Genomic DNA, 8,872 nt, shown 5'->3' with positions numbered 1-8,872 from the left:
GGTGAGTATTGGACAGCCCGTCTGAGTAGTCCAAACATCGGAAACATATCTTCAGGAGGCCAATTGTCAGTTCTATCAAGGAGCTGCTGGTGAAATGTGCAGCTTTGTGCATCTCCTCAGCAGCACTCTGTGGGTAATGAACAGGCATCATCAGCCAGGTCTTCTGGTGGCACCCCCTGTCCCAAGAAACCAGCCATGCAAGAGCTAAGGTCTCTCAGAGATCTGTGAAACCTGCAAAAGGCGCCAATATGTAAGTGTCTTGAGAGCTCCCTGGGTACCTAACACAAACATGCAGGATCTGCTTTCTGTGATCACAAATTAACTGGACGTTGAGAGAGTGAAACTCTTTTTAATTGATGAATCCCACAGGCTGCCGCCAGGGAGCTCTCGAGGTCACGTGTACAGTCAGTGGTGCCCTGCACTTACGAGAAACCATGTATCGTTGCTAATCCCACGGCTCTGGCAGCTTGGCTTGTGTAATCCATATGGACCTGGGCGTAATGGTGAGTTTTATAGATAAGGGCATCGGTCATCTCCCTTATGCATCTGTGTGCCACTGATTGGAAGATTCTGCAAAGGTCCCCAGTGGAGCCCTGGAAGGATCTGCTGGCAAAGGAGTTCAGTGCGGTGGTCACCTTCAAAGCCACTGGCATGGGATGCCCTCCAAGTTGGTGCAGCATGTGTTCCTCACAGAGAAAGTAAGCTACCACATCCCTAGACAAGCAGAGGTGCCTGCAGCCCTGTCTTTCACTCATCTCCATGTATGACCTGTGTCTTCTATATACTCTTGGTCACGCCACATGTCTTTGTGGATTTTACCCCTCTTTAGGAGCAACTGGGACTTCTTGGAGCCCCGCTACCTCTTGCTTCTCAGGGCGATTCTCCTCCCGGACCTGCACCAATCAGTGATGGGCCCTTCTCCTCCTCATTCGAATTACAGCTAGCAACAAGGCAGTGTTGCCTGCAGCCTTCATTCTCCACTCTTCCTCGTATCTGTGAACAAATAACATTGGGGTATCTTTGCAAATTCCCCTTGACTGGGCTCCCTCCATCTCCAAGACAGTATGTCAAGCCCTTGGTCTTCCCTGAGTCTAGACATGGCATCCCCAGGCCACCCCTTGAGGGTGAAGCACATCCTAGAGGCCCACAGGTGGCTGAGCAACCCCTCAGACATGACTGCACATTCACAGTGATGGTCCTGACCAGGGTAAATACAGCTATATGCAGTTCTTTTAGATCAGTCTATTCAGAACATTAGATAATTGAAAAATGTAATTACAGAATTTAACAGCATTAAAATACCAAAAAATTATGAATGTACGATTAGTTACTAATGAAGAACAGTACAAAAACATCCAATAGAAAACTGAGGCTGCTGTGATTAGTTGCAACCATTTATATTCATTTCCATTTTACTCCAGTTTAGCCAGTAGAGCAAGCAGGCCCAAACTTGTCTTGTGTTTTTCCATAGTCTATCATAATACCATTTGTTTTTATAACCCATCATAGTAAATTTGTCAAGTTATGTTAGTGATTTTTCTCTTTGTCTGGCTAATGTCAGCTTGACTGTATTAGTCTAGACATTCACTGTCGATAACATAGCCTTGTGCTAATATCATGACTGTAAGCACAGTGCCCTGTAAGCCATGACCAGTACACTGGGAATATTGAGGTCTGTAGTTCCCATGTAGCTTCTGTACAGCAGCTGTGGCCCTTGCTTGTTTGATCCTCCTTCCTTTTTTACACGCCTCTGTCAGGGACAGATGGACAATCACACCAACTTAAATGTAGCCCCACGTGAATGTGCCCCATTAGTAAAGGAGCAATGCTCCTTCAATGGGCATTTGATGCTGGAAACCAGTACTCAGCCGAGCCTGGTTCTCCATGGCCTGAGCAGATAGGTGCCCCTTCAATTGGCCCAAAAAAGTGATGCTGAGCTCCTCCCACATGTCGAGGCCCCTCTCATATCGGTTTTTTTCAAGCTTGTTCTTCCAACTGCATCATTCCTCAGTAAAAACAAAGATGGTGTTCCTAGCCTTCGTGAGAGCGACCAAAACCTTCCAACTTCCCCTGTCACCCACCAAGTTCCTCCCATTCTCCTCCACATTCACCACCTTCCAATTCCCAGCCTCCACCCATTACCCTTGACGTCATCACTGTGCACGTGGACACTTCTGTTCTCCCCCATTCCCTTCAATGTTGATGTGCCCATGCCCTTTATTGTTTTGACCCACCCCTGCTTGAGGCCACATGCACCCTAACTTTCTGAGACTGCCCCCATGAGACCATCCAATACCCCCCATGACTTTACAATTGCAAACCTACAGAATGCAGGTGCCTCCCCTGAATGTAACTGTGCCCTCTGCTTCCCAATACTATAACTCTCCAAGACCCCCAGGACCAAGTGCCTGAGTTGATTGACCACGGCCTACACACAAGTCTGTGCGCAGCCATCTCTGCCTTTCCCCCACCCAAGAGCCGGACCAAAACATGTGTGCCATGCAGAGCCTTCTAACATGATGCGTAATGTGCCAGGACAGTCTCTCAAACATGCCCCCGGATGCTTTTGCACCCTTTCTTAGACAGTCTGTTAAACCTTTCCCCCCATACAGTGCTCCATTCTTCACCTCACATTCTTGGCCCCCCCCAATCCTGCCTCCATCTCACTCACCCCATCTTGTTCTTGTACCCCCGTCCTGCTTCCATCTCACCCGTCCCTTCTCATCCTTGCCCCCTCCAGTCCTGCCTCCCTCTCACATTTATAGGATTGAGTTTGTTATTTGAAACTGTTAGGACTTAGTTGACATGACCTTCAGTATATTGGTTCAAATTGTATTCCGTATGTAACACAGCCACAAAGCATAGTGAATATATGTTGGCTGCAGCTCTCTACAAGTCCTGACCAATCGAGGAGTGATGAAAAGGATGAATTCAGACCATGTAAAGATGCTTTGTTTAAAAGTCACTACTAGAGTGTGGATAACCCCAAGGACGCTGTTAGCCTTTTAATCAGTAGTGACTGTCAGCCTGTCCAGTGAAATAACTGGGAAACAAGACAAGTGCATCTAATCTCGTTAAGTGGTCATTGTTGATGAATAAAGAAAAAGGGAGCAGGAGTCTGGAGCCCCTGAATGACAATGGCAATGGCCTCAACCAGGCTCCAGGTACCATCGTGGAAGGGCAGTTAGATAATGACTGGCCAATCAGATGGACAGAGATGGGGTTTTACCTGATATGGCACAGAGCCAAGCTGGACCAGTGTATAAATTAAGGATTTGTAAGATATTAAGTGTGCATCATCTTCATGAAGAAGAACAGAAGACAGAAGATAAACTTCAATCAAAAGACAAGGTGCCCAGTCAACCAGAAGTTGCGGACCAGGGTGAAAGTTTATTAAGTATCACAAGCCCTTTATTAAGTATCACAATTTTGTGTTTATTGTGGAAAATGTAATAAAGTCCGTGGAGCTTGTGAAAATACCTCGTACCCATGTGGTTTTGTAGCTAGTCTGAGCTGGAAGTCCCTTTTAAAATTAGCTCTCCCAGATTAGCCTGTAATTGTAATTGACCTAAGGGTGGAATTTCCCACTCCTGCCAACAGCGGGAATCGTGATCGGCAGAAACGTAAAGTTGGGCATGAGGCCAAAAGTCAGACATCTACTGGTGGGAAACTAAGACGGAATTTCCCCTCAGGACTCTCATGTCAGCCTAATGGCAGGTCGACTTTCCCACTTTTCCATGCTGGGAACCACGTTTGCATGCATTAACATGTCATGAATACTCATTAAAATCACAACTCGCCAGAACCATGTTCTCCCTCCTCATTCAGTGCCACATCCACCTACGGTGTGATCACCTCCCTAAACGTACTATCCATGTGATTCTCATTGCGGATGCACAATGGTGACTTCAGCCGCCGCCTGCGTTCCCAAACCCAGAGCTCAAGGTCCTGCAGCAGGTGACACTTCCTGCAGATGTTTTCGTCTAGGATACATAGTGTGTCCATGGCTTCCCACATACCGCAGGATACACATACCACTCGGCCAAACTGACCTGCCATAACGTAACTTTGAAAACTATTTATTACAATTAGAATAAGCAGAATAACTTACCAGTTACTCACCGATCAGCTTTTTCCCCTGTAGCCAATTACTGGAGGCTGAAGAAAGTTAGAGAAAGAGAGGAACACCTCCTTCCCCTCTTCACTGAACTTCGTCACTTACTAAACTCCAATTTAAGTACGCTAATGAAGCCCAAATCAGCACTCCAGTGCAGACAAGGCAGCACTGAAGATGGCCTGTTTTTATGCTCCTTGATTCAAGCTTCTGAAAACCAGTTTAATCGTTACCTGATTAGCTAGCTGCTCTCTTTGTCTCTTCACCTTTAAATCATTTCTCTCTCCTGTATCTCCTTCTCTCTCTCTCTCTCTATCCCCTGCATTTCTTCCCCATTCTCTTGCATATACCATTCTCTCTTTTCTTCTCTCTTGTTTGTCCATTTCTCTCTCTCCTGTATGTCCTTTTCTCCCTTTCTGCTCTTCAAGCATTTTCCAACATTCAATGACTGGTCTGCGACCTTTGCCCAATATTGTTTAGCACCTTTGGTTAACAAATATCTATTAATCTCTGATTTAAAATTTATAATTGATCTGCATTAATTGCCTTTTTCACCAACCTTTGTCTATAGCTGTCTTTTAAATTTAATTCTTGAAAGATCTGATTCTAATTTTCAGACTAGTCTTAAACTCCCCAACCAGCAGAAGTAGCTTCCCTCTTTATATCTACCCCGGAATATCTTGGAAACTTTAATCAAATCACCCCTTAACCCTGTAAACTCCATGGAATACACTCCCAGTTTGTGTAACCTCTCCTTGTAATTTAACCTTTGGAGTTCAGGTATCATTCTGCTAAAACAACACTGCATCCCCTGCAAGGCCATTAAATTGTACCAAAGGTGATGAGCCCAGAACTGCTCACAGTAACTCCAGGTGTGGGCTAATCAGGGTTTTGTGTAACTAAAGCATGATCCCTTGTCCCATAGCCCCTTGTATTCTAATCCCCTATATATATAAATGCCAGCATTCCATTAACGTTTTGATTATTTTCTGTACATGTTCATGACATTTGAGGATGGAGTAGGGAGCTTGGATGTGGAGCATGAATAATGAGCACAGAAAACAGAGCATGGGTCATGAGCACGGAACACTTGGAGCAAGGGCCATGGAGCACAGTACAGGTTGCTCACAGTTCAGAGCACGGAGCAGAGAGCAGAGGGCAGAGAGCAGGGAGCAGGAAGATCAGGACAAGGGGCAGAGAGCATGGACCAGGGAAACCGGAGCTGCGAGATGGAGCAGGGAGCACCCCGAGTAGGGAGCCCAGGGCAGACAGCATAGAGAATGAAGCATGGAGCATGGAACAGGGAGCAAGGAAAAGGGAGCAGGGAACATGGAGCATGGAACAGGGAGCAGGGAGGAAACAAGAAAAGGATGCGGAGAGCGGGAGGGACTTTAGTTTGAAATGTACGCGGAGACCGACAGAGACATGAGTTTAAAAAGGACACGGCGAGCAGGAGAAACTTCAGCCTGGAAAGGACACAGAGAACAGGGGAGAGTTGAGTTTGAAAAGGACGCGGAGAGGGGGATCGACATCAGTTTCAAAAGGACGTAGGGAGCGGGAGAGGCTTCAGTTTGAAAATGTACATGGAGAGTGGGAGAGACAAGAGCGAGTGGGAGAGAGGGAAAGAGAGAGAGGAGAGGGAGAGAGAGGGTGGGGGAGAGAGTAAAAGGGGGTGAGAGTGTCAGGGAGGGAGGGATGGAGGGCGGCAGAGAGCCAGAGGGGGAGGGAGGGAGTGCGAGTGAGACGTAGGGTGAGGGAGAGAGTCTAATGGAGGGAGGGAGAGGGAGGGAGGGTGAGGGCAAGATGAGTGACAGGGAGAGAGATTCGGAGGGAGAGGGAGATAGAGTGAGAGGGAGAGATAGGTAGAGGGGGAGGGAGATGGGTGAGGGATCGGGGAGGGGGAAAGGTGGGGAAAGGTGGGGAGTGAGAGTGGGGAGGGAGAGGGTGGAGCGAGGGACTGAGGGAGAGATTGGGGGAAAGAGTCAAAGGAGGGAGAGAATGTCAGGGAGGGAGGGAGCAGAGTGTCAGAGGATGTGAGGGAGAGGGCGGGGGAGGGCGGTAGAGGGTGAGACGTAGAGGGAGGGAAGGGGAGGGAGACAAGATGAGGGGGAGAGAGTCAAAGGGAGGGAAGGACAGGGAGAGGGAGGGAGAGGGGGATGGTTACGGAGAGGGGACGGTGCGAGGGAGGGAGGGAGAGGGAGAGGGGGAATGAGGGTGAGCGGGAGAGAGGGAGAGAGAGAGAGGGGGAGGTTGGGGGAGGGAGGAGAAGGGACGGAGAGGGAGTGTGAGCAGGAGGGAGACGGAGAGGTGGATGGAGAGGGAAAGAGAGTAAGTGGGAGGGGGATGGAGGGAGAAAGGGAGAGTGAGGTAGGGGACAGTGAGAAGGCCTGGAAAGGGAGAGGGATGGATAAGGAGAGGGAGGCAGGGAAATGGAGAGGGAGAGGGAGGGAGGGAGAGGGATAGGTGGGAGAGAGGAAGGGAGGGAGGGAGAGGGTGTGAGGGAGAGCGAGGGAGGGAGAGGGTGAGGGGGAGGGAGGGAAGGAGAGGGTGGAGTGTTTCGGGGGAGTAAGAGCGAGGAAGGGAGAGGAGGGTGGGATAGGGAGAGCGAGTGAAACGGGGGAGGAAAAGGGAGGGAAAGGGGGGGCAGGGAGATGGGTGCAAGGAGAGAAATGTAGCGAGGGGGGAGAGAGAGGGGGTGGAGGGAGGTGGGAAGGGAGAGAGTCAAAGGTGGGGGGGAGAGTCAGGGAGGGAGGGATGGAGGAAGGGAGGGGGATAGATACAGATTGAGAGAGGGAGAGGGAGGGAGAGGGAGAGGGGGCGAGTGGGTGAGGGAGATGGAGTGAGAGGTAGGGAGGGAGACGGACGGAGAGTGAGTGAATCAAAGGGAGGTGGGGAGAGAGTTTAAGGGAGGAAGGGAGAGGGAGAGAGAGGGAGGGAGAGGGGGAGGTAGGTAGCATGATGGAGGTAGAGAAAGATGGAGGGTGGGAGAGAGAGGGAGGGGAGCAAGGGAGAGAGGGTGAGGGAAAGGGAGAGGGAAAGGGAGAGGGAGGGAGTGCGAGAGGAAGAGGGAGAAGGAGAGTGAGGGAGAGGGAGGAAGAGGGAGGGGAAGGAGGAAGTGGGAGGTAGTGGGAGGGAGAGGAAGGTAGATGGAGCAAGAGGGATTGAGAGGGAGGGGGAGGGACCGAGAGGGAGGGAGAGGGAGCGAGATGGAGTGAGGGAGTGGGAGGGAGATGGAGCAAGAGGGAGGGTGAGAGGGACAGGGAGGGAGAGGGATTGAGGGAGAGGGAGTGGGAAAGGGGGAGAGGGAGAGTGAGGGAGGGGGAAGGAGGGAGAGGGAGCGAGATGGAGGGATGGGAGAGGGTGGGAGTGGAAGGAGGGAGAGGGAGGGAGGGAGAGGAATTGAGGGAGTGGGAAAGGGATAAAGGGAGAGGGAGCAAGAGGGAGGAGAGGGAGGGAGAGGGAGAGAGAGGGAGGAGGGAAAGTGAGGGAGATAGAGGGAAGGAGAGGGAGGGAGGGAGAGGGAGTGAGGCAGAGTGAGAAATATAGGGAGAGTGAGAGAGGGAGAGGGATAATGGGAGATGGAGGGACAGGGATTGAGGGAGAGGAAGCGAGAAAGGGGGGAGAGGGAGAGTGAGGGAGAGAGAGGGAGTGCGAGAGAGAGGGAGTCAGAAGGAAGGAGGCGGAAGGAGAGATAGGGAGAGTGAGAGAGGGAGAGGGAGAGAGAGGTAGAATGAGAGAGGGGGAGGGAGGGGGAGGGAAAGGGTGGGGGAGAGAGTAAAAGGAGGAGAGAGCATCAGGGAGGCAGGGATGGAATGAGGGAGGTGGGCAGAGAGTCAGAGGGAAAGAGGGTGAGGGAGAGGGAGGGAGAGGGAGGGAGATGGATGGAGAGAGAGGGATGGAGACTGAGGGACGGAGAGGGAGGGAGGAAGTGGAAGAGGGATGTAGCCAGAGGGGGGTGGAGGGAGTTGGGGAGGGAGAGAGTCAAAGGTGGGGGGCGGAAAGAGAGTCAGGGAGGGAGGGATGGAGGAAGGGAGGGGGGTAGAGACAGATGGAGAGAGGGAGAGGGAGGGAGAGGGAGACAGAGGGAGAGGGAGGGCAGGGGAGAGGGTGAGGATGATGGAGCAGGAGGGAGGGAGGGAGAGGGAGTGGGAGGGGGGTGAGAGAGGGAGAGGGATTGAGAGGGAGTGAGAGGGGGAGGTAAGGAGCAAGAAGGAAGTAGAGGAAGAGGGAGTGTGGGAGAGAGAGGGTGGGGAAGGGAGGGAGAGGGAGGGGGAGCAAGGGAGAGAGGGTGGGGAAAGGGAGATGGAAAGGGATGGAGAAAGAGGGAGAGCAAGAGGAAGAGGGAGAGGGAGGGTGAGGGAGGGAGAGGGGAGGAGGGGGAGGAAGGGAGGGGAGGGAGGGAGAGAGAGCGAGGGAGAGGGAAAGACAGGGAGAGAGAGAGGGTGAGAGTGGGAGCAGAAGAAGGGAGTGTGAGGGAGGGAGAGGGACGGAGAGGGAGGGAGAAGTAGGAAGAGGGAGAGCGAGTGAGAGCAGAAAGGAGAGGGAGGGAGAGGGAGGGAGGCAGCGTGAGAGAGGTAGGGAGAGTGAGAGAGGGAGAGGGATAAGGGGAGAGGGAGGGAGAGGGATTGAGGGAGAGGGAGCGAGAATGGGGGGGAGAGGGAGAGGGAGGGATTGAGGGAGAGGAAGTGGGAAAGGGAGAGAGGGAGGGGGAGGGAGGGAGAGGGAGGGAGAGGGAGGGAGGAAGATGGAGGGAGAGAG

Source organism: Cetorhinus maximus, unplaced genomic scaffold (genome assembly GCF_964194155.1).
Source record: "Cetorhinus maximus unplaced genomic scaffold, sCetMax3.hap1.1 HAP1_SCAFFOLD_1659, whole genome shotgun sequence".
Taxonomy (NCBI): Eukaryota; Metazoa; Chordata; class Chondrichthyes; order Lamniformes; family Cetorhinidae; genus Cetorhinus; species Cetorhinus maximus.
Note: the sequence above shows the minus strand (reverse complement) of the source record.